The sequence below is a fragment of the Saccoglossus kowalevskii genome, chromosome 11, assembly GCF_978046115.1.
Source record: "Saccoglossus kowalevskii chromosome 11, keSacKowa6.1, whole genome shotgun sequence".
NCBI classification, from domain to species: domain Eukaryota; kingdom Metazoa; phylum Hemichordata; class Enteropneusta; family Harrimaniidae; genus Saccoglossus; species Saccoglossus kowalevskii.
Genome location: NC_140651.1, coordinates 33,262,408 through 33,276,133, shown reverse-complemented (window position 1 = coordinate 33,276,133; position 13,726 = coordinate 33,262,408).

Here is a 13,726-nt window from a genome sequence, read left to right as displayed (position 1 = left end):
GATTGATATCAATATGCATGTACTCAAATATTGTAATTGGGATCAATATGCTTTGCATGTATTCAAAGACTGTGATTCGGATTAACATGCATGTATTCAAAGACTATTTGGGATTAATATGCATGTGTTCAAAAGCTGTATTTGGGATCAATATGCATGTGTTCAAAGACTGTAATAAGGATCAATATGCATGTATTCAAAGACTGTAATTGGGATCAATATGCATGTATTCAAAGACTGTAATTGGGATCAATATGCATGTGTTCAAAGACTGTGATTGGGAACTACACGAATGTATTCAAAGACTGTAATTAGGATTGATATGCATGTATTCAAAGACTGTAATTGGAATCAATATGCATGTGTTCAAAAACTGTAATTGGCATCAATATGCATGTATTCAAAGACTGTAATTGGGATCAATATGCACGTGTTGAAAGACTGTAATTGGTATCAACATGCATGTATTCAAAGACTGTGATTGGGATCAATATGCATGTGTTCAGGGACTGCGATTGAGATTAATATGCATGTATACAAAGATTGCAATTAGTATCAACATGCATGTGTTCAAAGACTGTGATTGGGATTAATATGCATGTATTCAAAGACTGTAATTACTATTGATATTCATGTATTCAAAGACTGTAATTGAGATTAATATGCATGTATTCAAAGACTAATTGCAATTATTATGCATGTATTCAAAGACTGTAATTGGGATTAATATACATGTATTCAAAGACTGTAATTGCGATTAATATGCATGTGTTCAAAGACTGTAATTGGAATCAATATGCATGTATTCACAGACCGTAATTGGGATCAATATGCATGTGTTCAAAGACTGTAATTGGGGTCAATATGCATGTATCCAAAGACTGTAATTGGGATTAATATGCATGTATTCGAAGAATGTAATTTGAATCAATATGCATGTATTTAAAGACTGTGATTGGGATCAACACGAATGTATTCAAAGACTGTAATAGCGATTAATATGCATGTATTCAAAGACTGTAATTGGGATCAATATGCATGTGTTCAAAGACTGTAATTGGGATCAACACGAATGTATTCAAAGACTGTAATTAGGATTGATATGCATGTGTTCAAAGAGTGTAATTGGTATTAATATGCATGTATTCAAAGACTGAAATTGGCATCAATATGCATGTATTCAAAGACTGTAATTGCGATTAATATGCATCTGTTCAAAGACTGTGATTGGGATTAATATGCATGTATTCAAAGACTGTAATTAGGATTGATATTCATGTATTCAAAGACTGTAATTGAGATTAATATGCATGTATTCAAAGACTAATTGCAATTATTATGCATGTATTCAAAGACTGTAATTGGGATTAATATGCATGTATTCAAAGACTGTAATTGCGATTAATATGCATGTGTTCAAAGACAGTAATTGGGATCAATATGTATGTGTTGAAAGACTGTAATTGGTATCAACATGCATGTATTCAAAGACTGTGATTGGGATCAATATGCATGTGTTCAGGGACAGCGATTGAGATTAATATGCATGTATACAAAGATTGCCATTAGTATCAACATGCATGTGTTCAAAGACTGTGATTGGGATTAATATGCATGTATTCAAAGACTATTTGGGATTAATAGGCATGTGTTCAAACGCTGTATTTGGGATCATATGCATGTGTTCAAAGACTGTAATAAGGATCAATATGCATGTATTCAAAGACTGTAATTGGGATCAATATGCATGTATTCAAAGACTGTAATTGGGATCAATATGCATGTATTCAAAGACAATAATTTGCATCGATATGCTTGTATTCAAAGACAGTAATTGGGATTAATATGCATGTACTCAAAGATTTTAATTGGGATCAATATGCATGTATTCAAGGACCGTAATTGAGATCAATATGCATGTATTCAAAGATTGTAATTGAGATCAATATGCATGTAATCAAGGACTGTAATTGAGATCAATATGCATGTATTCAAAGATTGTAATTGAAATCAATATGCATGTATTCAAAGATTGTAATTGGGATCAATATGCATGTATTCAAAGACTGTGATTGGGATCAATATGCATGTACTCAAAGACTGTGATTGATATCAATATGCATGTACTCAAATATTGTAATTGGGATCAATATGCTTTGCATGTATTCAAAGACTGTGATTCGGATTAACATGCATGTATTCAAAGACTATTTGGGATTAATATGCATGTGTTCAAAAGCTGTATTTGGGATCAATATGCATGTGTTCAAAGACTGTAATAAGGATCAATATGCATGTATTCAAAGACTGTAATTGGGATCAATATGCATGTATTCAAAGACTGTAATTGGGATCAATATGCATGTATTCAAAGACAGTAATTGGAATCGATATGCTTGTATTTAAAGACAGTAATTGGGATTAATATGCATGTATTCAAAGACTGTAATTGAGATCAATATGCATGTATTCAAAGATTTTAATTGAGATCAATATGCATGTTTTCAAAGATTGTAATTGGGATCAATATGCATGTATTCAAAGGCTGTGATTGGGATGAATATGCATGTATTTAAAAACTGTGATTGATATCAATATGCATGTATTCAAAGGCTGGGATTCGGATCAATATGCATGTATTCAAAGACTGTATTTGGGATTGATTTGCATGTATTCAAAGACTGTAATTGGCATCGATATGCATGTATTCAAAGATTGTAATTGGGATCAATATGCATGTATTCAAAGGCTGTGATTGGGATCAATATGCATGTATTCAAAGACTGTGATTGATATCAATATGCATGTACTCAAATATTGTAATTGGGATCAATATGCTTTGCATGTATTCAAAGACTGTGTTTCGGATTAACATGCATGTATTCAAAGACTATTTGGGATTAATATGCATGTGTTCAAAAGCTGTATTTGGTATCAATATGCATGTGTTCAAAGACTGTAATAAGGATCAATATGCATGTATTCAAAGACTGTAATTGGGATCAATATGCATGTATTCAAAGACTGTAATTGGGATCAATATGCATGTGTTCAAAGACTGTGATTGGGAACTACACGAATGTATTCAAAGACTGTAATTAGGATTGATATGCATGTATTCAAAGACTGTAATTGGGATCAATATGCATGTGTTGAAAGATTTTAATTGAGATCAATATGCATGTATACAAAGATTGTAATTGGGATCAATATTCATGTATTGAAAGACTGTGATTGGGATCAATTTGCATGTACTCAAAGATTTTAATTGGGATCAATATGCATGTATTCAAGGACCGTAATTGAGATCAATATGCATGTATTCAAAGATTGTAATTGAGATCAATATGCATGTAATCAAGGACTGTAATTGAGATCAATATGCATGTATTCAAAGATTGTAATTGAAATCAATATGCATGTATTCAAAGATTGTAATTGGGATCAATATGCATGTATTCAAAGACTGTGATTGGGATCAATATGCATGTATTCAAAGACTGTGATTGATATCAATATGCATGTACTCAAATATTGTAATTGGGATCAATATGCTTTGCATGTATTCAAAGACTGTGATTCGGATTAACATGCATGTATTCAAAGACTATTTGGGATTAATATGCATGTGTTCAAAAGCTGTATTTGGGATCAATATGCATGTGTTCAAAGACTGTAATAAGGATCAATATGCATGTATTCAAAGACTGTAATTGGGATCAATATGCATGTATTCAAAGACTGTAATTGGGATCAATATGCATGTATTCAAAGACAGTAATTGGAATCGATATGCTTGTATTTAAAGACAGTAATTGGGATTAATATGCATGTATTCAAAGACTGTAATTGAGATCAATATGCATGTATTCAAAGATTTTAATTGAGATCAATATGCATGTTTTCAAAGATTGTAATTGGGATCAATATGCATGTATTCAAAGGCTGTGATTGGGATGAATATGCATGTATTTAAAAACTGTGATTGATATCAATATGCATGTATTCAAAGGCTGGGATTCGGATCAATATGCATGTATTCAAAGACTGTATTTGGGATTGATTTGCATGTATTCAAAGACTGTAATTGGCATCGATATGCATGTATTCAAAGATTGTAATTGGGATCAATATGCATGTATTCAAAGGCTGTGATTGGGATCAATATGCATGTATTCAAAGACTGTGATTGATATCAATATGCATGTACTCAAATATTGTAATTGGGATCAATATGCTTTGCATGTATTCAAAGACTGTGTTTCGGATTAACATGCATGTATTCAAAGACTATTTGGGATTAATATGCATGTGTTCAAAAGCTGTATTTGGTATCAATATGCATGTGTTCAAAGACTGTAATAAGGATCAATATGCATGTATTCAAAGACTGTAATTGGGATCAATATGCATGTATTCAAAGACTGTGATTGGGAACTACACGAATGTATTCAAAGACTGTAATTAGGATTGATATGCATGTATTCAAAGACTGTAATTGGGATCAATATGCATGTGTTGAAAGACTGTAATTGGTATCAACATGCATGTATTCAAAGACTGTGATTGGGATCAATATGCATGTGTTCAGGGACTGCGATTGAGATTAATATGCATGTATACAAAGATTGCAATTAGTATCAACATGCATGTGTTCAAAGACTGTGATTGGGATTAATATGCATGTATTCAAAGACTGTAATTACTATTGATATTCATGTATTCAAAGACTGTAATTGAGATTAATATGCATGCATTCAAAGACTAATTGCAATTATTATGCATGTATTCAAAGACTGTAATTGGGATTAATATGCATGTATTCAAAGACTGTAATTGCGATTAATATGCATGTGTTCAAAGACTGTAATTGGAATCAATATGCATGTATTCAGAGACCGTAATTGGGATCAATATGCATGTGTTCAAAGGCTGTAATTGAGATTAATATGCATGTCTTCAAAGACCGTAATTAGGATCAATATGCATGTATTCAAAGACTAATTGCAATTATTATGCATGTATTCAAAGACTGTAATTTGGATCAATATGCATGTGTTCATATATCGTAATTGGGATCAATATGCATGTATCAAAGACTGTAATTGGGATCATTATGCATGTGTTCATATATTGCAATTGGGATCAATATGCATGTGTTCAAAGAATGTGATAGAGATTAATATGCATGTATTCAAAGACTGTGATAGAGATTAATATGCTTGTATTCAAAGATTGCAATTAGTATCAACATGCATGTGTTCAAAGACTGTGATTGAGATTAATATGCATGTATTCAAAGATTGTAATTAGTATCAACATGCATGTGTTCAAATACTGTGATTGGGATTAATATGCAAGAATCAAAGTCTGTAATTAGGATTGATATGCATGTATTCAAAGACTGTAATTGGAAGCAATATACATGTGTTCAAAGACTGTAATTGCGATTAATATGCATGTATTCAAAGATTGCAATTAGTATCAACATGCATGTGTTCAAAGACTGTGATTGGGATCAATATGCGTGTGTTCAAAGACTGTAATTGGGGTCAATATGCATGTATCCAAAGACTGTAATTGGGATTAATATGCATGTATTCGAAGAATGTAATTTGAATCAATATGCATGTATTCAAAGACTGTGATTGGGATCAACACGAATGTATTCAAAGACTGTAATAGCGATTAATATGCATGTATTCAAAGACTGTAATTGGGATCAATATGCATGTGTTCAAAGACTGTAATTGGGATCAACACGAATGTATTCAAAGACTGTAATTAGGATTGATATGCATGTGTTCAAAGAGTGTAATTGGTATTAATATGCATGTATTCAAAGACTGAAATTGGCATCAATATGCATGTATTCAAAGACTGTAATTGCGATTAATATGCATCTGTTCAAAGACTGTGATTGGGATTAATATGCATGTATTCAAAGACTGTAATTAGGATTGATATTCATGTATCCAAAGACTGTAATTGAGATTAATATGCATGTATTCAAAGACTAATTGCAATTATTATGCATGTATTCAAAGACTGTAATTGGGATTAATATGCATGTATTCAAAGACTGTAATTGCGATTAATATGCATGTGTTCAAAGACAGTAATTGGGATCAATATGCATGTATTCAAAGACTGTAATTGGGATCAATATGTATGTGTTGAAAAACTGTAATTGGTATCAACATGCATGTATTCAAAGACTGTGATTGGGATCAATATGCATGTGTTCAGGGACAGCGATTGAGATTAATATGCATGTATACAAAGATTGTGCCATTAGTATCAACATGCATGTGTTCAAAGACTGTGATTGGGATTAATATGCATGTATTCAAAGACTATTTGGGATTAATATGCATGTGTTCAAACGCTGTATTTGGGATCATATGCATGTGTTCAAAGACTGTAATAAGGATCAATATGCATGTATTCAAAGACTGTAATTGGGATCAATCTGCATGTATTCAAAGACTGTAATTGGGATCAATATGCATGTATTCAAAGACAATAATTTGCATCGATATGCTTGTATTCAAAGACAGTAATTGGGATTAATATGCATGTATTAAAAGATTGTAATTGGGATCAATATGCATGTATTCAAAGGCTGTGATTGGGATCAATATGCATGTATTTAAAAACTGTGATTGATATCAATATGCATGTATTTAAAGGCTGGGATTCGGATCAATATGCATGTATTCAAAGACTGTATTTGGGATTGATTTGCATGTATTCAAAGACTGTAATTGGCATCGATATGCAAGTATTCAAAGACTGTGATTGCGATCAATATGCATGTATTCAAAAACTGTAATTGGGATCAATATGCATGTATTCCAAGACTGTAATTGGGATCAATATGCTTGTATTCAAAGACAGTAATTGGGATCAATATGCATGTATTCAAAGACTGTAATTGGGATCAATATGCATGTGTTCAATGACTGCATTTGGAATCAATGTGCATGTATTCAAAGACTATAATTTGGATGAATATTCATGTATTCGAAGACTGTAATTGGAATCAATATGCATGTGATCAATGACTGCGTTTGGGATCAATGTGCATGTATTCAAAGACTGTAATTGGGATCAATATGCATGTATTCAAAGACTGTAATTGGGATCAATATGCATGTAATCTAAGACTGTAATTGGAATCAATATGCATGTATTCAAAGATAGTAATAAGGATCAATATGCATGTATTCAAAGACTGTAATTGGGATCAATATGCATGTATTCAAAGACAGTAATTGGGATCAATATGCATGTATTCAAAGACAGTAATTGGCATCGATATGCTTGTATTTAAAGACAGTAATTGGGATTAATATGCATGTATTCAAAGACTGAAATTGAGATCAATATGCATGTATTCAAAGATTTTAATTGAGATCAATATGCATGTTTTCAAAGATTGTAATTGGGATCAATATGCATGTATTCACAGACCGTAATTGGAAGCAATATACATGTGTTCAAAGACTGTAATTGCGATTAATATGCATGTATTCAAAGATTGCAATTAGTATCAACATGCATGTGTTCAAAGACTGTGATTGGGATCAATATGCGTGTGTTCAAAGACTGTAATTGGGGTCAATATGCATGTATCCAAAGACTGTAATTGGGATTAATATGCATGTATTCGAAGAATGTAATTTGAATCAATATGCATGTATTTAAAGACTGTGATTGGGATCAACACGAATGTATTCAAAGACTGTAATAGCGATTAATATGCATGTATTCAAAGACTGTAATTGGGATCAATATGCATGTGTTCAAAGACTGTAATTGGGATCAACACGAATGTTTTCAAAGACTGTAATTAGGATTGATATGCATGTGTTCAAAGAGTGTAATTGGTATTAATATGCATGTATTCAAAAACTGAAATTGGCATCAATATGCATGTATTCAAAGACTGTAATTGCGATTAATATGCAGCTGTTCAAAGACTGTGATTGGGATTAATATGCATGTATTCAAAGAATGTAATTAGGATTGATATTCATGTATTCAAAGACTGTAATTGAGATTAATATGCATGTATTCAAAGACTAATTGCAATTATTATGCATGTATTCAAAGACTGTAATTGGGATTAATATGCATGTATTCAAAGACTGTAATTGCGATTAATATGCATGTGTTCAAAGACAGTAATTGGGATCAATATGCATGTATTCAAAGACTGTAATTGGGATCAATATGTATGTGTTGAAAGACTGTAATTGGTATCAACATGCATGTATTCAAAGACTGTGATTGGGATCAATATGCATGTGTTCAGGGACAGCGATTGAGATTAATATGCATGTATACAAAGATTGGCATTAGTATCAACATGCATGTGTTCAAAGACTGATTGGGATTAATATGCATGTATTCAAAGACTATTTGGGATTAATATGCATGTGTTCAAACGCTGTATTTGGGATCATATGCATGTGTTCAAAGACTGTAATAAGGATCAATATGCATGTATTCAAAGACTGTAATTGGGATCAATATGCATGTATTCAAAGACTGTAATTGCGATTAATATGCATGTGTTCAAAGACAGTAATTGGGATCAATATGCATGTATTCAAAGACTGTAATTGGGATCAATATGTATGTGTTGAAAGACTGTAATTGGTATCAACATGCATGTATTCAAAGACTGTGATTGGGATCAATATGCATGTGTTCAGGGACAGCGATTGAGATTAATATGCATGTATACAAAGATTGCCATTAGTATCAACATGCATGTGTTCAAAGACTGTGATTGGGATTAATATGCTTGTATTCAAAGACTATTTGGGATTAATATGCATGTGTTCAAACGCTGTATTTGGGATCATATGCATGTGTTCAAAGACTGTAATAAGGATCAATATGCATGTATTCAAAGACTGTAATTGGGATCAATCTGCATGTATTCAAAGACTGTAATTGGGATCAATATGCATGTATTCAAAGACAATAATTTGCATCGATATGCTTGTATTCAAAGACAGTAATTGGGATTAATATGCATGTATTAAAAGATTGTAATTGGGATCAATATGCATGTATTCAAAGGCTGTGATTGGGATCAATATGCATGTATTCAAAAACTGTAATTGGGATCAATATGCATGTATTCCAAGACTGTAATTGGGATCAATATGCTTGTATTCAAAGACAGTAATTGGGATCAATATGCATGTATTCAAAGACTGTAATTGGGATCAATATGGATGTGTTCAATGACTGCATTTGGAATCAATGTGCATGTATTCAAAGACTGTAATTTGGATCAATATTCATGTATTCGAAGACTGTAATTGGGATCAATATGCATGTGTTCAATGACTGCGTTTGGGATCAATGTGCATGTATTCAAAGACTGTAATTGGGATCAATATGCATGTATTCAAAGACTGTAATTGGGATCAATATGCATGCAATCAAAGACTGTAATTGGAATCAATATGCATGTATTCAAAGATAGTAATAAGGATCAATATGCATGTATTCAAAGACTGTAATTGGGATCAATATGCATGTATTCAAAGACAGTAATTGGGATCAATATGCATGTATTCAAAGACAGTAATTGGCATCGATATGCTTGTATTTAAAGACAGTAATTGGGATTAATATGCATGTATTCAAAGACTGAAATTGAGATCAATATGCATGTATTCAAAGATTTTAATTGAGATCAATATGCATGTTTTCAAAGATTGTAATTGGGATCAATATGCATGTATTCACAGACCGTAATTGGAAGCAATATACATGTGTTCAAAGACTGTAATTGCGATTAATATGCATGTATTCAAAGATTGCAATTAGTATCAACATGCATGTGTTCAAAGGCTGTGATTGGGATCAATATGCGTGTGTTCAAAGACTGTAATTGGGGTCAATATGCATGTATCCAAAGACTGTAATTGGGATTAATATGCATGTATTCGAAGAATGTAATTTGAATCAATATGCATGTATTTAAAGACTGTGATTGGGATCAACACGAATGTATTCAAAGACTGTAATAGCGATTAATATGCATGTATTCAAAGACTGTAATTGGGATCAATATGCATGTGTTCAAAGACTGTAATTGGGATCAACACGAATGTATTCAAAGACTGTAATTAGGATTGATATGCATGTGTTCAAAGAGTGTAATTGGTATTAATATGCATGTATTCAAAGACTGAAATTGGCATCAATATGCATGTATTCAAAGACTGTAATTGCGATTAATATGCAGCTGTTCAAAGACTGTGATTGGGATTAATATGCATGTATTCAAAGAATGTAATTAGGATTGATATTCATGTATTCAAAGACTGTAATTGAGATTAATATGCATGTATTCAAAGACTAATTGCAATTATTATGCATGTATTCAAAGACTGTAATTGGGATTAATATGCATGTATTCAAAGACTGTAATTGCGATTAATATGCATGTGTTCAAAGACAGTAATTGGGATCAATATGCATGTATTCAAAGACTGTAATTGGGATCAATATGTATGTGTTGAAAGACTGTAATTGGTATCAACATGCATGTATTCAAAGACTGTGATTGGGATCAATATGCATGTGTTCAGGGACAGCGATTGAGATTAATATGCATGTATACAAAGATTGCCATTAGTATCAACATGCATGTGTTCAAAGACTGATTGGGATTAATATGCATGTATTCAAAGACTATTTGGGATTAATATGCATGTGTTCAAACGCTGTATTTGGGATCATATGCATGTGTTCAAAGACTGTAATAAGGATCAATATGCATGTATTCAAAGACTGTAATTGGGATCAATATGCATGTATTCAAAGACTGTAATTGCGATTAATATGCATGTGTTCAAAGACAGTAATTGGGATCAATATGCATGTATTCAAAGACTGTAATTGGGATCAATATGTATGTGTTGAAAGACTGTAATTGGTATCAACATGCATGTATTCAAAGACTGTGATTGGGATCAATATGCATGTGCTCAGGGACAGCGATTGAGATTAATATGCATGTATACAAAGATTGCCATTAGTATCAACATGCATGTGTTCAAAGACTGTGATTGGGATTAATATGCATGTATTCAAAGACTATTTGGGATTAATATGCATGTGTTCAAACGCTGTATTTGGGATCATATGCATGTGTTCAAAGACTGTAATAAGGATCAATATGCAAGTATTCAAAGACTGTAATTGGGATCAATCTGCATGTATTCAAAGACTGTAATTGGGATCAATATGCATGTATTCAAAGACAATAATTTGCATCGATATGCTTGTATTCAAAGACAGTAATTGGGATTAATATGCATGTATTAAAAGATTGTAATTGGGATCAATATGCATGTATTCAAAGGCTGTGATTGGGATCAATATGCATGTATTTAAAAACTGTGATTGATATCAATATGCATGTATTCAAAGGCTGGGATTCGGATCAATATGCATGTATTCTAAGACTGTATTTGGGATTGATTTGCATGTATTCAAAGACTGTAATTGGCATCGATATGCAAGTATTCAAAGACTGTGATTGCGATCAATATGCATGTATTCAAAAACTGTAATTGGGATCAATATGCATGTATTCCAAGACTGTAATTGGGATCAATATGCTTGTATTCAAAGACAGTAATTGGCATCAATATGCATGTATTCAAAGACTGTAATTGGGATCAATATGCATGTGTTCAATGACTGCATTTGGAATCAATGTGCATGTATTCAAAGACTGTAATTTGGATCAATATTCATGTATTCGAAGACTGTAATTGGGATCAATATGCATGTGTTCAATGACTGCGTTTGGGATCAATGTGCATGTATTCAAAGACTGTAATTGGGATCAATATGCATGTATTCAAAGACTGTAATTGGGATCAATATGCATGTAATCAAAGACTGTAATTGGAATCAATATGCATGTATTCAAAGATAGTAATAAGGATCAATATGCATGTATTCAAAGACTGTAATTGGGATCAATATGCATGTATTCAAAGACAGTAATTGGGATCAATATGCATGTATTCAAAGACAGTAATTGGCATCGATATGCTTGTATTTAAAGACAGTAATTGGGATTAATATGCATGTATTCAAAGACTGTAATTGAGATCAATATGCATGTATTCAAACATTTTAATTGAGATCAATATGCATGTTTTCAAAGATTGTAATTGGGATCAATATGCATGTATTCACAGACCGTAATTGGAAGCAATATACATGTGTTCAAAGACTGTAATTGCGATTAATATGCACGTATTCAAATATTGCAATTAGTATCAACATGCATGTGTTCAAAGACTGTGATTGGGATCAATATGCGTGTGTTCAAAGACTGTAATTGGGGTCAATATGCATGTATCCAAAGACTGTAATTGGGATTAATATGCATGTATTCGAAGAATGTAATTTGAATCAATATGCATGTATTTAAAGACTGTGATTGGGATCAACACGAATGTATTCAAAGACTGTAATAGCGATTAATATGCATGTATTCAAAGACTGTAATTGGGATCAATATGCATGTGTTCAAAGACTGTAATTGGGATCAACACGAATGTATTCAAAGACTGTAATTAGGATTGATATGCATGTGTTCAAAGAGTGTAATTGGTATTAATATGCATGTATTCAAAGACTGAAATTGGCATCAATATGCATGTATTCAAAGACTGTAATTGCGATTAATATGCATCTGTTCAAAGACTGTGAGTGGGATTAATATGCATGTATTCAAAGACTGTAATTAGGATTGATATTCATGTATTCAAAGACTGTAATTGAGATTAATATGCATGTATTCAAAGACTAATTGCAATTATTATGCATGTATTCAAAGACTGTAATTGGGATTAATATGCATGTATTCAAAGACTGTAATTGCGATTAATATGCATGTGTTCAAAGACTGTAATTGGAATCAATATGCATGTATTCACAGACCGTAATTGGGATCAATATGCATGTGTTCAAAGGCTGTAATTGAGATTAATATGCATGTCTTCAAAGACCGTAATTAGAATCAATATGCATGTATTCAAAGACTAATTGCAATTATTATGCATGTATTCAAAGACTGTGATTGGGATCAATTTGCATGTACTCAAAGATTTTAATTGGGATCAATATGCATGTATTCAAGGACCGTAATTGAGATCAATATGCATGTATTCAAAGATTGTAATTGAGATCAATATGCATGTAATCAAGGACTGCAATTGAGATCAATATGCATGTATTCAAAGATTGTAATTGAAATCAATATGCATGTATTCAAAGATTGTAATTGGGATCTATATGCATGTATTCAAGGGCTGTGATTGGGATCAATATGCATGTATTCAAAGACTGTGATTGATATCAATATGCATGTACTCAAATATTGTAATTGGGATCAATATGCTTTGCATGTATTCAAAGACTGTGATTCGGATTAACATGCATGTATTCAAAGACTATTTGGGATTAATATGCATGTGTTCAAAAGCTGTATTTGGGATCAATATGCATGTGTTCAAAGACTGTAATAAGGATCAATATGCATGTATTCAAAGACTGTAATTGGGATCAATATGCATGTATTCAAAGACTGTAATTGGGATCAATATGCATGTATTCAAAGACAGTAATTGGAATCGATATGCTTGTATTTAAAGACAGTAATTGGGATTAA